This window comes from Astatotilapia calliptera, unplaced genomic scaffold (genome assembly GCF_900246225.1).
Source record: "Astatotilapia calliptera unplaced genomic scaffold, fAstCal1.2 U_scaffold_106, whole genome shotgun sequence".
In the NCBI taxonomy this organism is placed as follows: Eukaryota; Metazoa; Chordata; class Actinopteri; order Cichliformes; family Cichlidae; genus Astatotilapia; species Astatotilapia calliptera.
In genome coordinates, this window is record NW_020535626.1 from 41,840 (window position 1) to 60,643 (window position 18,804).

The window sequence follows — 18,804 nt, forward strand, 5'->3', positions numbered from 1 at the left end:
ACAGAGTAACACAGTGTACGCTGTGAAGTGCCAGGAGGATTGCCAGGAATTATATATCAAGGAAACCAAACAACCTCTGGCAAAGCGGATGACACAACACAGAAAAGCCACCTCGTCAGGCCAGGACTCTGCAGTCTATTCACACCTTCAGGCCAGTGGACACTCTTTCAATGATGAGGATGTGCACATCCTGGACAGGGAGGAACGCTGGTTTAAGCGCGGAGTCAAGGAGGCCATTTACATGAAAAGGGAAAGACCATCTCTGAATCGAGGAGGGGGCCTAAGGGTACATTTTTCACCATCTTATAATGCTGTGATTGCAGCCATCCCCGAACTCTCTGTGAACGGTACTCATGGCCTTTGATCAGTGGTCTTTGATCAATGGTCATGACAACTTGCATATTTATGATCAAGGAACTGACCTCACAGCCCATTGTTCCTTCAGTGGGCTGGTTTTAGATATTGTGGAAATGTACTGTTTATAAGATTGGGGAAACCTGCAGTCAGCTGAGACTGAAGAAGTCATTTGGATTATCACGAAACGTTTCTCCCACTGAAAACGTCCAGATGAAGAGAATCAGCCTTTTGGGATTCATGTCATAAGGTTTCTAAAGTAGCCATGCATCATGCGGTCCTGCATATGACCATGTGTCAGAAAAGGAAATTAAAACTCCCAGTGATGCATTTAGAAACTTAGGACACATTGAGTGGACAGCGAGTTCAAGTGACCCTTTGCACTGCAGCAGAGGAGAGAAGCAACACCCTCGCAGAAACTCATGAGTCACATATTCTGTTATTTAACAAATACTGAAAGTCTACGCAGCAGCAGACTAACACTCAGTCTAAACTGACGGCTGCTTTGTCACGAGCTGAAAACAGTGAAATGTTGTCACGTGTCTGCAGATCTGCGTCTATAGACAGAGCGACACATGACGCCTCAGCTGCCTCCTCTCTCCTGCTCGCTCTCTCTCCGCATCTCTGCCTCCATCAGGACACGGAGCTCCGCCTCGGATGCTGCTGGAACTGTTTATCTGATTACCAGATACACGAGCTGCGCTTCCTTAAAGCGACACCCTGGCCTTAATTAATTACACTGCCAGAGAGAAAGAGAAAGAAGGAGAAGAGGAGAGAGAGACGCCGAGGATGCAGTGCCCACCTCCTCCCTGCAGGATGCCGCGAGCCGCCGCTTCATCTCCTGCCTCGAGGTTATGAACTGTAATCTGACCCTGCACGCCAGCAGGAAGACCCCCTCCTCTTCCTCCTCCTCCCCCCTCCTCTCCATCCTGGGATACATCCACGATCAGTGTGTCACGCGGGTTTTTCTTCCGCTTTCTCTCTGCATCACGCTCAGCTGATGAAACTGGCAGCAAACGCGCGTCCCTACAGCCTGCACGGCATCTATGGAAGGCGTTTTTAGGTCCGCGTGTGAGCGTCCTCTCTGCTGTGCTGGCGGCCTTCCTGTGTTTCTGCACTCCTGTTTCGCCGCTGGTACTTTTCCGCTCGCACGCAGCAGATGAAACCCCGACTCCCTGCCTCTGCGCTTCCTCCCCGCGTGGGCTCTGAGACCTGCGTCAAGCGCGCCTCGTCCTCTCCGCGCCCCCGCCGTCGCCGTGCCGCTGATGCGGTGCGCCTGGGTGCTCGCTTTCTCCTCGTCCTGGCCGGTTCCTGATCCTCTGGGCCGGAGGGCCAGCCTCCTCCATCGGGGCAGGATGGTACGGTTTGTGAGCGCGCTGGGGCTCGTCATATTCAGCGTGGCGCTGCTCATCCTGTCTCTCATCAGCTATGTCTCCATCAAGAAGGACTTCCTGTTCAGCACCCCGAGATATGGACACAACGGCGGACCCAGGATGTACATGTTCCACGCGGGGTTTCGGTGAGTCCAGGCCAGGCTGTGGACCTGCAGGTTGTTTGGATCGCAGCAGCTGAGTGTTTGCTTTTTATTTTTGCATCAGTAAGAAACCGTTTTTTGGCGTTGGTCACACTCAGGCGAAGGCCTCTCTGCTGGGTGAGGCCTGCCTGCTTTTTCATTTTTACTCAAGCTCATTTCCATAATTTACACTCAAGAATGTCCAGAAGTATGTGGACACCACATTCCCGTAAATAGCCTACATTGTAAATGTAAACAATGTCCACGAATTTAAAGTTGAATTAATACACTTAAACATCTTTGAACCTTAACCTTCTCACTCATTTTTGTGTCCACACACTTGAGCTTTAAATGTTTCATTTCATTTTTTTCTGAGTAATGAATAACTGCAGTTTTTATGACTTCCTCTTTGGGTTCAGTAATTTAGTAAATCTGTGCAGTGGGTCTTAGTCAGAGGGGAAGCATTAAAAAACAGTGTAACCAAGGAGGAAGTGCTAAAATCTGCTGTTCCTCCTACTTAAGTAACTGCTGACTTTGGAGTCAGTCTGCTTAAGGAGAGACTCCAGTCTTTTCGGTTTTGCTAAAGTAATAACTCCAGTAAGGACATTGTTAAAGACACGAGAAACAAAACTCTTATAATGACTCAGCAGTCTCAGAGAGTGTCCATGTTGTTGTTCAAAACTGTAGCTGTGTGTATTAATGTAAGGAATTCAAATTAAAGAAGATACTCTAACTCAGCCGGGTGACCTTTACTTAGTTTTTGAAACATGTTGTACTTCTTAAGTCTAGCTTGTCTTGCACTTTTTTCTGGTTTAGACTTGAGATCCTGATTTACAGTGACGGAAAACCACAGTGTTAAAGCATACAGTTATACAACCCCAATTCCTCAAAAGTTGTGAATCTGTGTAAAGTGTAAATAAAAAAATAATAACATGATTTACAAATCTCATAAACACAAATCTAATCTAATGTTTAAACTGATCTAAGACTGGATAAGAAACATATTAGCTCATTTTGAATTTGATGGAAGGAACATGTCTCATGGTCATGCTTAACTCTGTAGCATCCCCACTACTTTTAACATTGGTCTGTAACTGTCTGGGAACTGACATTCCATATGTCAGTTCCCAGACAGTTACAGACCAATGTTAAAACATCCATCCATCCATCCATCCATCCATCCATCCATCCATCCATCCATCCGTCCATCCATCAGGTGACAGTATTCCAGACATATTTTTCTCCAGCCACAGTTTCTCCTGTGGATCCTGGGGTGCTCCCCGGCCAGACGCAAAATATAATCTCTCCAGAAGGTTTTAGGACTACCCTGGGTTTTCACCCCAGTGCCCAGGAGGCATCCTATTGAGATGCCATACCCACCTTAGCCAGTACCTTCTGACATGGAGCAGCCGCTGTACTTAAGATTCTTCTGGAAGTCTGAACCTCTTACCTTTCCGTCACCTGACTATAATATCCCAAGATACTTGAACTTCCTTGCAACTCCCTTGCTTGAGGCAACTTCTCAGTTTTGGGTTTTATAAACTGCTCTCACCTTTTCTGTTTTGTCTCTTATGTGATAAGATTAATGCCACTTATGTCTGACAGTCAGCACAGGAAACAGCTGACATATCTCCCTAAAGTTGAAAAAAACAAACAAAAACAAAACCCACATGAGATCCATAACGAATATATTTATATAACTGAAAAGAGAACATCTATCTCTATGTGAAAGAACAGGAGCATGACTTCCTCTCTCTTCTGTTAAATTTCCAGGAAGTCAAGGCTACAGTTTCTAGCACCTGTTTAACAAAAATAGCAGCATGCTCTTCCTCCAAAATCTAAAATTATTTTCACTACAGATGTTGCTACAGATTAAATTTATAGCCTCCCGTTTCCCCGTCTTCATTCTAAGGTCAACTAAACTAAGAAAAGTCGAAACGGGGTCCACAGGCCCACACAGCGTGGTACATCCTGTTTACTGCTAATGCTACGCCTGTACTTGCAAGTGCAGGTGGGACTTCTGTATCACCCCCTGATTAGGTGAAAACAGATGATGGTGGCAATTTGATCAAAACACTGCAGAGTTGGTTCAGCTTAACATTTTCTATCAAAGTGTCCGTTTGTTATTGATCAATTTGCAGTTAATACACCGTAGAATGACACTGACTGCTTCCTAACTCATCACTGGTGGAAGGCGTTTTTTCCCCCACTGAATAAGGAGACAGCTTTGTCCTAATAAACCGATCTAAATGTGGTACACGTCAGTGTGTTTTCCAGTCAGTGTGAGTGTGTGTCAGCCTGAAGAAAAACAGGGCATCTGTCACTTAATCCCACAGCTGTGAACTAGATCAGCACTTCTCACTCTCATTTAATTTTATAAGTTTTATTCTAATGAAGGAAGACGTACGTTTTGCTCTTATAAAAAAAAACCATTTGCATTCATCAGCCGCTTTATTACACCCAACAAACTACATGTTAATGCAAATATCTAAATCAGCCAGCTACATGTCAGCAATCCAGTGCATTTAGGCATGTAGACATAATCAAGATGACCTGCTGAAATCCAAACCAAGCATCAGAATGGTGAAGAAAGGTCATAAAGTGAATTTGAATGTGGCATGGTTTTTGTGTTGTCAGACAGGCTGGTCTGAGTATTTTAGAAAGTTCTGATCTGCTGGGATTTAACTGCACAACCATCTCTAGGGTCTGCAGAGAATGGTTTGAAAAAGAGAAAATATCCAGAGAGTGGCAGTTCTCTGGGTGAAAATACCTTGTTAATGCCAGCAGCAGAAGACAGGGTGTCACTCCTCTCAAATAATAAGAAGAATCTGAGGCTACAATTTGCACAGAATGTTAGAAAAACATTGACTTGTCTGATTAGTCTGGATTCTGTTGTGGTGTCTGGATGAAACGGTCAGAATTTAGTGTAAACAACGTGAAAATATGGATCCGACCTGTCTCTGATCAATGGTTCAGACTGATGGTGGTGATAGTAGTGGTGGAATAGTGTTGTGGATATTTTCTTGCCACACTTAGAGCCCCTCAGTATGTACTGATCATTATGTAAACGCCACAGGCCACCTGAGTATTGTTGTTTATCATGATCATCCCTTTATAAGTACAATGTACCATCTTCTGATGGCTGCTTCCAGCAGGATAACGCAAAATGTCACAAAGCTCATTTGTGCCGCAAAGAATTTAAGCAGTTCGGAAGGTAAAGGGGTGTCCAAACTACAATATCAAGGTGTACCTAATAAGGAGTGTATATTCCCAGTGTTTACGCAGGACTTCTGGCTAATATATGAACCAAAGACATCAGCGGGTTCATCATAAGTGGTTTATTTAGTCATCAGTCATTTAGACACACTCAGATTACAAAGTTCTCTCAGATTTGACCTCATCTGTCTCCAAATTCCAGGTTTTATACTAATTCTACACCAGTAATGTGTTCATTGTATAAAAGTGGCAAAATTGATGTAAATCCTCATACAAGCCAGTATTACAGCTACTGTCAGGTTTGTCTTTAAAACATTATTCCTCATAAAGACTGATTATAAACATTAAGGATTAGCTTGAGTTACATTTACTGCAGGAACTTACAGTCTAAATACAATGTAAAGTGCATTTCCACAACATTAATTCCATCAGTACAACAACATGTCATCAGTCATGTCACACTCGCTGCTCTGTAGCTTCCAAATTATCTCTCCTCCTCAGTGTTAGGCTGATCTTCCTACAGATGTTTCACATTCAGTAAGGGGGGTGGGGAGTATTTTGTGAGCCGCTGGAAAGTTTTTAAAGTGAAACATCTGTGCAGAAAGTAAAACATCCTAATAAATAAGCTGTCTCCCTACGGTGGCCCCTAGAGACAAAGCACGTACAAACTCCAAAACACTTACAAATTCCAAATAGCACACACAAACTCCAAAACACATGCAAAATCCAAAACATGTGCAAACTTCAAATCCAGGACGCTAGGGGCAGTGTTGAACTCGATTTGCAAAATAAACGGCAAGTTTGTTGCAAACACATAGGCTCTAGTCTCCCTCGCGCTTCCCAGGTTGCCTAGCAACCATGATACTAACAGCTGGAAACGTGTCATACAACTTTGTTTGACAGAAATGAAGGAGAACATTTTTTTTCATTTGTTTGTTTGTTTCTACAAGAGCTTTGTGTGATTTGATAAGTATCTGAGGCTGAGACCACAGGACAGTAAAACATGATTTTTGGGCTTCATTTCTGTACTGAACAGTCATTTAAGATTAGATAGTAAATAACAATTAGCTAATGTTGTTCATGAGACTAAAGTCATATCACTTTTGTAATGTAAATATAATATGGCCAATATTATGGTTATTATATTAATCATTATTAGCTATTACAGCAGTGAACATGAACTCTGTGTCAAATACTGAGCTTCAGTACAGATTCAAGTTGCAGTTATTTACATATCTTATCACCTTAAATCTTCACTGCCAAATTTATTTGCCACTGAAGCAGAAGGATGGCATCTGAATAAAACCTCTCTTGACATGCCTAGATGACATTAAAGCTTGGTTGGCTCTAAACCTTTTAAATTTGAATGAAAACAAAACAGATTTGTTGGTGTTTGGACCCAGTGGCCCCTGTGAGTCCTCTTCTATTGATTTAGAACCCCTGGAAGTTTATTTTAAACCTGTTGTTACTGCCCTTGGTTTTAAGTTGGACCAGTCCATTTTTATCATTTAAGGCGACTGGCAAGAGTGAAATCTTTTCTTCCTAGGCAGCACTTTGAAACCGTGATCCATGCTTTTATTTCTTCCCCTGTGGACTACTGTAACGCACTTTATGTGGGGGTCAGTCAGTTGTTACTCTGACATCTGCAGCTGGTTCAAAATGTATATTGACAGTGCATATATAGGTGTATCATATATAAGAGACAAATGTTGTTCCTTCAGTATGTTGGCATTACTAAGTTTGGCTCAATGCTTACATTAATGTGTAAAAAGAAAATGTAAAAGCTGTGATAACTGTTTCTGATAGAATGAAGAGTAGACTGATATATGAAATATTCCTTTGAGAAAATCAGACCATGTCATAACTGCTTTAAGTCATACAGAATCGATATCAGAGCCTTAAACAGGCTGAATTCTGCTAAATGGGTCAAACTGGGCAGAAAGTCTACAAACACATAACATCCTTATAGAATATGATGTAACACTATAGATCAACTTACCTCAGAATATATAAAGCATATAAACAATTACAGCAATATGATGCAACAAACACAGCAGTGCTACTAATCCAAAAATACTCAAAGCTTCATAGAACTGGAACAAACATTTATTTTTAGTTCCATTCTGCTGCTGATACATACTTTAGGTTTCTGAACATTAAACTTGTTGCTGCCTTTCATAGTGTGTAACCTGAAGGCCCTGAGTACTTTCTCCCACACTGGAAACACTGGAATGATAAAATTATTTGAACATTACCTAATAAGAATGATTCAGGACAGACAATTAGTTATGTTAAACTTTCCTAGCAGTCCTTCACAAACAGGGAACAGTCTGTCTATTCTCTCCAACTGTCAGCTGCTGCTGGCTCTTCCTCCTCCTCTTCCTCACACACTGTTGAGTTTGTCCTGGTGGATCATCAGGGGTGCAAAGCCTCACAGATGATGTGCAGCAGTGGGTCCCTCAGTCTGTCCTCACTCTGGACACTTGCAGTTGTCACACATGGAAATCAAATGTGTGATAAGCTGCAGGATTCAAACACAAGTGTGACTTATAAATACATGTTCATATTTTTATTACACAATCAGAGAGAAAGAAACAGAGAGAGAGTGCAGGACAGACAGACACGTGACAGTCTCAGGTGTACACACTGCTACAAAACAGCACCAGAGAAGAAGGATTTAGTGTTTGTGTTATTACGAGTGCTAAACAAGAACAGTGCCCAGATGGTACAGTGGACACATGTGTGACTCCTGTGATTAAAGCATCTTTCTTTCAGCTTAACGAGTGAACCGTCAGCTGACTGACATGACTGACTTTAATTACGCATAAAATCATCAGATTCTCTGTAAGATTAAAGTCAGCTATTGAACGGCGTATATTTTGAAGTAAAGGCTTTAAAACCAAGTTAGTACAAACATCGCTAATGTCACATAACTTTCCCGACATGTTGCCAACAGTAATGTTTTAATGTTCATCATTATAAAAACATTTGCGCTTAAATAAGTGACATAATATTCAGTACTTACTTCTGAAAGTTTACTCTTCGTCCGCTCCGCTTCCGCCGTTTTTTTTCCGGCAAAATTATCCACACCACCGCCGCGCTATGAAGTCTGGGATATGTTGGGCCATGAAGGCTACACCGACCCATCCTTAAAATTCAGGGGAATTAAGGACACATTTGAGGGCCGCATTTCGAGCAGCCTTTGAATTGGGACAGCCTTCGTCGTGTTGCTGTGACGTAATCGGCCTTAAAATGCGACCTTTAAGGCTGCAGACCCCAAATCCGGTCATTGGTACTTCCTGGCTTGTGTAGTTACTAGGTAGCAAAAGCTCAACACTGCTCCTAGCGTCCTGGAGCACTTCCGTTGTGTTTTGGGGTTTGCATGTGTTTTGGAGTTTGTAAGTGTTTTGTATTTTGTATGTGTTTTGGATTTTGCATGTGTTTTGGAGTTTGTAAGTGTTTTGGAGTTTGTAAGTGTTTTGGAGTTTGTACATGCTTTGTCTCTAGGGGCCACCGTAGGGTCTCCTGTATACAGTGCTTAACACATTCATTAAACCACCAACAAATGTAAAGTTTATACCACAGCTGCCCTAAATTGTCAGTAGTGGTAATTACCAAAAATCATTTTTATATTTCTGATACCATCAATACACCTGTGTGCACAAGCTGTTAATCAAAATTATATTTTTAATTCTAAAATATTATTATTGCTATCCCTGAAATTTCAAATGTACACCTAAAAATAGTAAAGCACATTATTATTATTTTATCAAGATTACAGTTTTACTTGATTACTTACTTCCTGAAAAGAAAAAAATGTTTTAGTGGTTGAATGTTATTTGTGATTAATTTGGAATTTTTCAGAGAGATCGGCCATAAAAAAAAAATTCAAATAATTTTTTTTAGTTTTAAACAAGTTTTTGAAATATCACACACACACACACACACACACACACACACACACACACACACACACACACACACACACACACACACACGCTTTGTCCAAATATTTATAGTGTTCTGTTTGAAAACTGCATTTGAAAGCACAATTTCCTTTTAGCATTAGTTGTGATGCAAAAGTACAGAAACTTTGCTCATAAAAAAGTGAAGTGAAAAAACCTGAGATTAACTTGGGGGATGTCCCCTTCCAGGTCATCTCTTTGTGCAGCTTTGCACAGCTTCCTGCATAGCTCCTTTCCATTTTTCACCATTCACTCGTCTTAGATTTGATGATTAGAGCTAAAACTCTACCTCCGTCCCCATGAACACAAAGTGGTCCACACAGCCCAGACCTTGGAGGTGGCCAGGTGTGCTCAGTTTTCTAAACTGGATTCCCAGCAACTTTAGCGACTTATGTTTCATGTTTTGATTGGTTCCTTAAACTTTCCTTTCAGCCTGTTGTGTGGCAGGTCTCATCTGTAGACACTGGAGATGTGGTGTGGTTTGCTTCCAGTCAGTCACACTGGCACCACCTGGGCCCAGTCTAACAGTGCTATAAGCCCTCAGTGTGGTTCTCCTCCCTCAGCCACCTTTTGGATGTTGTTTGGTCTTTTATTTGATTTTCTACACTACACCATACACCATTTCTTTACTCAAGCAATCATTTATACCACTGATTGCATTGATTACACACACCAGTTCAAGTTCTTTCCTTGTTTCCTAAATTTGAAATAGTTTAATTGGCATTTGTGTGCATCCCCCTTGTGAGATTTCACACCAATGCTGGAGAACTAGAGCCCATACAAGTAGCAAACAAAAACCTGGATGATATCGAGGACTACCACAACAGTGGCCTGGCCAGCAGTTGGTGTGGACCGGGGATGGCTGGTCAGCAGCTACTGATTGACAGACCTGATGGATAAAAATATAACTAAGAAAGAATGATAAAAAAGTCACCAAATATACAAGTGTGTGTGAAACAATGAACCACAGTCTAATGCACTTAAAAAGGTGTTGACATTTTTCTGTCCAGTCACGCAGCAGACAGTCATTTATCTTAGAATATGAACAGAAAACATCAGGAGCTGCTTTTCACAAAGACTGATGGCAGAAATCACCTGTGCTAAAAAAAAAAAAATAGGAAGAAGAAGCAGGTTTTAGTAGGGACAGTGCAGCTGAGCTCCACAGAAATCTGTAAATCTTTGCTGTCCGACATGTTGGGTCATGTGCGATGTTCAAACAGCGCAGGTCTGATGAGGGCTCTGTAGGCCGGCCGGCCGTCCTTGGCTGATTTGATTTACAACACGAGTGCCGCATTCATTTTCCTCCCGCCTGTAATAATTTTCCCCCTTTTCCACCATCGCAGGCCAAGGTTACGCTCAGAGTGAGTTAGATGTGGAGCAGAGCAGCATTTTTAAAAGAAAGCAGTTTGTTAGTGGACAAGTTTCTTGTCATGTTGTTGCAGCGTGAGCCCTAATTTATCATCAGGAACTTGGTGATTGCTCTGATCACTGTGCAGCCATATTGGATGGAGAAGGTTTTAGTCCATGTCATGGACTTTCTGCCTGCCAATCAATATTACAATTCAAATGATATTAGTTATCTTTGCTGTTATATCTTAATCAGGAAGAAAATGTCACTAGTTTCTCATTGCTTTCTTTCTGAAGAGGAATGAAAGCAATGCCACAGCTTCTGAAAGTAAATCATGCTGATGAGCTGTTTTGTTAAGATATAAATAATCTCAAGGTTTCAAGCTATCTCTCAAATCACCTGCTTTGTATACAGTAACAAACATAGCTAGATGCAGGGAGCTATAGTTATGGAGCTTTTCTTTTTTTGCATAGTCTCTACATGTGATGTAATCTCAACCAAGAGCTATCTCACTCAAAACCACATGTACCACCAGCCTCTTAATTGTACTCGCTGAAACATCAGAGGGTTAAAATCATCTTTCAGACTCTTGTAACCGATCCATTTTGCCAATGCGGAAGTTTCTTAGAAAAAAAAATGTACCGCTGTTCTTGATTGAAAATGCCTGTTTTCACTTTCCCATTACAGTGAAAGTATTTTGTTTAAATCTGTGCTTTGTTGTGTGTGATGATTGGAGGTCTTCTTATTTTTGATACTGCTGTCACAGTTATAAATGTGCTGTTGAGGCCATTTAGATGATTTGCGGTGAGTATTTGAAACGCACTATAGCCTCTGCATGCCTGGTCTCCAGCTCCAAAGTGGTGGGTGTCATTTGAAATGTCAATGAAGAACGAGTGAGTTATTTATCTTTTCTTTTTGTTTCACGCCCCTCCTGCAGTGAGAGGCCACCTCGCAAACCCGACCTGAGGTGAATAAAGAGTGCTGATGCTAAAAACGGAAGGATGCAGTGCAAGCCTTTCTTTTTTTATATCCGGGTTTATGTCAATCACATATGTATCAAATGGGTATATGTATGTCAGTCGACTGCTGTTAAAGCTTGACCTGCCAGCCTACTTACCATCTTTCAAGTCAAATCAAAATTAAGATCACGAATGCTCACTTGAGCCCTGTTAATGTTGTGGTGCTGAATTTGACATGGCATGAAGAAATGTACCATATATATATATATATATATATATATATATATATATATATATATATATATATATATATATATATATATATATATATATATATATATATATTAAATTAGATGTATATTTGTATATTGCAACCTTACTCAGTTTAAGCAGAGGTTGCAAAATGATTCAGCATTTCATTGTAATCTGTGAGCATTATAATTTGAGCATACACAGCTAAATACATTCAAAATAAGAAGTCTTACATACAAGCTTAGATCCTTTCCAACCTCCAGTTTGTAGAGCTTTAATGGTAAAAATTGTATTTCATGCTGATTCAGATTCAACTCCTAAACTGCAAAAAATGTCTGCAAAAATGTCAGATGCTACAGCAACGCCTGAGTTGCACAGACATAATAGAGGCCGAGCCACCAGTTCATTAGGGGAAAATGTGCATTCTCTTAATTGGTGGCAAGTGACTAGGTGGCGGCAAAGAACTTCGTTATGATTGCTTTAGTTGCTAGCAGATTGTTGCCTGTAGTTTGCATGAAAGATGCCAACTTTTATAACTTTTATAACCTTTGGGGTTATGTCAGAAAGGGTATCTGGTTTTAAAGTCTAACAAAACAAATATGCAGAGCTACCTTGTGCTAATCTTGTGTTGCACTGTCTAGCTTCACTGCTGCTCAGAGAGTAGTTGGCAAGTGTTTGCAGACAGGTTGGTGTCTTCCATTCAAACTACAGGCAACCATCTGCTAGTGAAGAAAGCAGTCATAAGCTGTGTCCCAAAACGTAGGCTGCATCCTTCGGAGGCCACATTTGAAGGCCAATTACGTGACAGCCAGGCGACGAAGGCTGTCCCAATTCGTCGACTGCTTCAAATACGGCTCACAAATGCGTCCTTCATTTCCCCCAAATTTGAAGGATGGGTCGGGTGTGTCCTTCGTGGCCCACCATATCCCAGAATAAATAGCACGGCTCAGCCAATTTCAGTTTCCAACAATGGCGGCCGTTACTAAGTTTTAATATTACTCTTATTGCTCTTTCTGGGTCACAAAATAAACTTTTAACATATTTTCAGACGAGAAAGTAGCCATGTAAACTTCAAATATCTGCTTGGTTTATCAAGACATCGCATATTTGCAAAAGTGCTCCGACATTTTCGGAGACGTCTTTTACCCACCCGCTTGATAGCTAGCCGGGGGGTTCAATGGTCACTCGAGCCGGCAAGAGCAGCGGACTCCCAGCTTCATCGTTTTCAGACCCTGCTGTCTTTCACTACTCAGGTTAAACATGATATATAAGTCACTCGGATTAAAAATGTAATTTTTTTTGAAGGCTAGACCGTCCCATTTCACAGCCTCGCACTTCTGGCCTTCTTGGTCTTCGAAGGACCCGGCCCAGGCTGGGTCCTCCGAAGGATGCGGCCTACGTTTTGTGACACAGCTATAGACTTTCAAAAATCTCAAGCAAACTCCACGCCAACTGGTCAGGGAGTGCATATTTTTCCCTAGCAACCAGTCATTACTGGCTTGCCTGGTAGGACAGTCCAAGTTACCTCTGTTGCTTTCTGGACTGTCCTAATGCAGTCACCTGCACGAACCTGGTTCTTCATGGAGGATAAACATCAAGGACTTCAAACAGTATTTGATCAACTATTATTTGCCCATGTCATACTAGAGACCTAAAATCTTGACATTTTGAAGTTTAGTCTGTGGCAGGAAACTAGTCTTAATGACTCAGTTTTCCCAGACAGGGATTAAGCCTTGGAATAAAACTTTCCAGTGGAGACCTTCATTGAATTTTTGTTTTAGTCTAGGCTTAATTCACTATATACAAAATGTCGAGTTTTCATTGCAAAACCCGGTGTATAGAAATTCTTTTAAAATACTTACCTGATGAATCTCTTTGTTGAGTCTAGGTTTTATTACAAATGTTCAGGACGATTATCATTACCGAGAAATTAAAGTTGGGCCTTCTTGCACTGCAAATAAAAATGTTCATCTTAACACGTTTGTTTTGTCATTGATGTGAATTCAGTGTTTTAAAAGCATCCCAAACACAGACACAGTGAATGAAACTGTATTAGGCTGAACAGTCAATATTTCCTCAATGTCACTATGAATAACTTGTTAAGATGGACAGAGTTGATGCAACTGTTTGGCCTTATTGCTCATTTTTCCACAGAATCCCGAAGAGTCTATTCTTTGACTAAACCAGATTCGCATGCAGGAAAGAGACTGAAAGTCTGCATTTACATTGAGCTGAGTGTAAATGAATGAGCTGTTTTTCACTGCAGCTGATTTCCAAATGAACAGAATGATAGATATTTGCAAAATGGCTCTTTAAAGTCTTTCACATTCAGTAAGTTTCTTTTGGAAGCATTTAGCTTTGTGGAGAAAAGACAAAATCTGATTTATGAATGGAGAGTTCCCATCTACAGTTCCTGTCTTATTTATATTTTCATGTAATAGTTTAGCCATATTGTTTTTGTTACTTTTATTAAAACATCACTGTAAAGAAGTTGTGAAAAAACACCAGCTGACAATCAGACAGGTTTTTAAAACAATTCAGCATTTTTGGTTCCAGGTATTTGCCCAACTAAATATCATTGAGTATTTGTGGCTGTAGCAAGAAAGGCTGGCATGCATGCTGCATGCACGAGGGTGCGATCAAAAGATGCTTGGCCATATCAGTGCAGTCCCTACTCATTAACTGGACTACTGGCCAGATTTGCATCCCTGCAACTTCATCTTTCTTAAAACTTTCTTAAAAATGCAAATAAAAGTGGGAATGACTAAAGTTTTGACACGAGTGGAAGAAATCAAGTGCTTATTGTAGAAGGAGTCATGCTGACCTGATGGAAAGATTGTTCAAATTTGATTTTTATTGACTACCTTAGAACTTTCTGATCACACCTCACATACTTTGTGCAAGAAGACATAACGACATAACAGTGCAAGAAGCTGCTTCTCTGGATGGGCTCCAACTCCACCGCTTTGGACTGCTGCTAGTGACTGTAATCCATGTTCTGCTCTGCAGCTTTGGTGAGCTCAGTGTAGTGGCATCAGCTCCTTACCTTTTATGGATCACTGGCAACACTCTGTAGTTGGTGGTATTGGACACTCTCTCTCCAGAACAGAACAACATTTACAGTCGCCAGCTGCAGTTCAAGGCACTTGTCGGTGTCTGAATGGTGCTGGAGGACCCACCGAGCATAAGCTGACCAGCATGCAAGTGTTAAATGCTATATGAAAAAAAAAAAAAAAACTCAAAACACTTGGGCACTCATACCAGTATAATATGCATTGTTTGAAAAAAAAAAAGATTTCTTTAATAATTAGCTTATTCTTAAAAAACACGCCTGTTGACTTCATGTAAAGATATGCACAGGATGAATATTTCTGACACACTAAAAGTGTATTTAGTATATTTATTCTCAGACTGTTGCTGTACTATTGTGCAGTTTCTAGTTTTATTCAGAAGCCACTAAGCCACAGTTTGTTACTACCAAATAAAATGTGTTTGTATCCTGGCTTGGTCAAAACCTGCCTGATTGCCTGACTTTTGTTATTATGTCCATTGATGATATTCAAAGCTGCTTAATGGTTTACCAAAAAGCTAAAATGCTTCATAAAATATTTCTAAGTGCAACTGCATGATTTACTTTCATTAAAAAGAGGACCAAGTTAATTGACATGTCTCTGCCTCCTCTGTGCAGCTCCCAGTTGGCGATGAAGTATTTGGATCCAGCTTTTACTTCTCTGACCAACGCTCTCAGCGAGGACCTGCAGAACTCCTCTAAATGGAGGCACAACAGCACTGCTTTTAACCAGCAGAGGTAGAACACACACACACACACACACGCACACACACACACACGCACGCACGCACGCACACACACACACACACACACACACACACGCACACACACACACGCACGCACGCACGCACGCGCACACACACGCACACACACACACCACACACACACACACACACACACACACACACACACACACACACACACACACAAAAACTGTCTCCTGCATTGGTTTCTGATGGTCTTGAAAGCTTAACATGCTTTAGCACTCCCAACAGCAAGTGTTAGTTGTGAAAAAGGTTTTGCCACATTTTTTGTGTTAGTGAAAGCTTTGGGTAGCTGTTCAGAAACACTTCACTGAATCCGAGCCCAGTATCACTTCTGTTTACTGATTGTGGACCATTTTGAAACTCTTCTGGATTTAGTGCAAGATATTTTTTGCTAAAATGAAAGCATGAACTTAAAATTCATCTAGTAGATTTTTCTTTGTGGATAGGGCTGCTACTGACCTATATTCTACAATACAAAAACATACAAGTCCAAGCTATGTGTAGTCATAGCGAGTCACATTAAAGTCCAGAAGTTTGATGCTAATCTAAAGAAGTTTCAAGTCTGAAGTTAGAGCATCACTTAAGTCAGTTAAGTGTTTTAGTCACATTTTAAAATACATCCTCCTGCTCTAAAACTGAAGGCACTTTTCTCAACAGACTCCTAACTGTTTAGTAGAGTTCGCTATCAGCCAATGAAGATACCTTAAACCTCTTAAGATTCTTTTTAATGGCACCAGGGGGCAATACCTGTGGTTGCAAGAAAGATTTTGATAAGAAGTCTCCGGGAAATTGGCCTTCTGACCTGACCTCAGTAAATAGTTTCTTGATGAGTTTTATGGGCTTAGTCAAATAATAGTCTCAGATTTAGGTTACTCAAGGCAATCCTACAATCATATCTGCCTCTTGCTTCTCACATTTGGCTTCAAAAGACAAAGATGGTCATTATGAAACACTCAGATAGAGCCATCAAAGCAGGACTTTGGAACTGTGGTTGACATCATGTAGCTACATCCATTTTATACTATCTATGGTTACCACCAATTATCAGACCCAAATCTATTTGTGTCAAAATAGAGTTCAATGTGCCCACACAAATACAAGATACAGGGTAAGAACTCTGGTGCCAGCAAAGTGGAGGGAGGAGAGCCTTTCTTCCTGAAGATCGACTACATATCAGCTTCCAGTCCTACTGCCATCACCTTGTCTTGTTTATTTATTTTTTGTCCACCTGGAACAACTCCCAGCACACTTTCGCTGCACATGCTTTGTAGTGTTCTACCTGACTGACTTTCTCTGTGTTGTCTGTTGTAGCTAAAAAAAATCTCCAACAAGGCAATATATTTTCCATCTTGCAGGAAGGAGATCTCTCAGTACATCGACATACCCCACAACTTCACGCTGACTCGAGACTCAGTCCGAATCGGTCAGCTGATGCATTATGACTACTCCAGCCACAAATACGTCTTCTCCATCAGCGACAACTTTCGCTCTCTCCTCCCGGAGGTCTCACCAATCCTCAACAAGCACTATAACGTATGTGCTGTGATTGGCAACAGCGGCATCCTCACTGGCTCACGCTGTGGTCCCCAGATTGAGAAATACGACTTTGTCTTCCGCTGCAATTTTGCGCCGACTGAGATCTTTAAAAAAGATGTTGGGCGTCGCACCAACATGACGACCTTTAACCCCAGTATCCTGGAGAAATACTATAACAACTTACTAACTGTGCAGGACAGAAATAACTTCTTCCTTAGCCTGAAGAAGCTAGATGGCGCCATTCTGTGGATCCCGGCGTTTTTCTTCCACACGTCGGCCACAGTGACGAGAACGTTGGTGGACTTTTTTGTGGAGCATAAAGGTCAGCTCAAGGTTCCAGCTCGCCTGGCCTGGAAACATCATGAAATATGTCAACAAGTAAGAAAAAGCAGACTATTAAAGTACATTCAGGTGTTAAATCATTAATATCTAGTACGTCATCAGTCCACATCTCCACATGTGATCACTATGTCATTAGTAGCAGTAAAACATTTTATAACTCTACTCATTAAAAATAAAGATGTATACTTAATATAAATTTGGCTGATCTCCTCTTCAGTGTCTTCTCCATGTGCACCTCTGGACCTCTTCCAGATGAGGAATTTGCACTTATATTTGTATGTCTGTGACGTACACTGTATTGTCTTCATTGTGTTATAAAAACAAAAACTCTACAACTTTAGTTTCACATTAATGAAGACTTCAAAAAGCCAAGCCGGAAGAGGAACAGAGCTGCATAAGGAGGCAACCCTGATGGCCAAGACTGGCCAAATTAGGACTGGCCATCATTTCTGTGTGGAGTATCCTGAAGGGAATAAATGGTTAAGAAGATAGGGGGATGGTTTTAAGTCAGGAGTCTGTGTGGACAGATTTGTTTTTGAATATAACCCCCCAGTGGCCGTTAGATGAACTGCAGTTTTGGCCTTTTATTTTCTGAGGTTGTAGCTGAGTTTTTACAAATTTTGTTCTAGGGTACATATTTGTGTTCACAGTAATGAGGAAACATGTTCTTCAGTCCAACAACGCAATTTATTGATGACTTTAATAGTTTTTGGACAACAGTAGGGTTGTTGGCTGATAGATTAATTTCTGGATTTTGGTCTTTAATTGATTTGTTTGACAAGGAAATCTCCATCATCAACGTGAACATTAGGTTTACTAGATAACTTTTTTCTAAATATGTCTTGTCATTGTCATTGGTAATTATTTACCTTTTACCTATGATGATACTCACATTTCATAAGGTTGTCAAAGTGACCTGTTGAAGTTCAAACTGAGCACCAGAATGTGGAAGAAAGGTGATTTATCTGATGCTGAACGTGGCATGGCTGTTGGTACCAGACGGGCTCTGAGATTTTGGAAACTGCTGATTTGTGATTTTTTTTTTCCAAACAACCATCTCTAGGGTTTCACATTATCGATAATGTTAGTAGATCAATATAGACTAAAATCTAAAGGAATGGTTCCAGTATTTTTTTGAATCTATGCCATGAAGGATTAAGGCAGTTCTGAAGGTAAAATGGGGTCCAACCCACTACTTGAATTAATCTCTGAGTTTATTGCATAGCTCATTAAGATTAACAGCTGATCAAATTCGGTGCTTTCTGCTTGTTAAAAATGGACATGCTCACAACTGGATTTCATTTCCGCCCGGTTAGCTTGGTCGTCCCTGTCTCTTAGCATTTAAAGGCTGTAGCTATTTGTGCTTTCTCTCTGTCTGTGTTTTTAAATGTCCCTCATCCACCTCAATCCTGTTTAAAGAAACTAGTAGAAACTGGCTGACACGTGGCTGTTTTGTATTGAGCTGTATTCTATATGTCAAAA

General features: G+C 40.9%; 1 pseudogene; it reads left to right on the forward strand.

The window, feature by feature from the left end:
* The first annotated feature begins 589 nt into the window (after positions 1-589).
* LOC113017339 (sia-alpha-2,3-Gal-beta-1,4-GlcNAc-R:alpha 2,8-sialyltransferase-like) lies at positions 590-17,362 on the forward strand (annotated as a pseudogene).
* Positions 17,363-18,804: the final 1,442 nt, after the last annotated feature.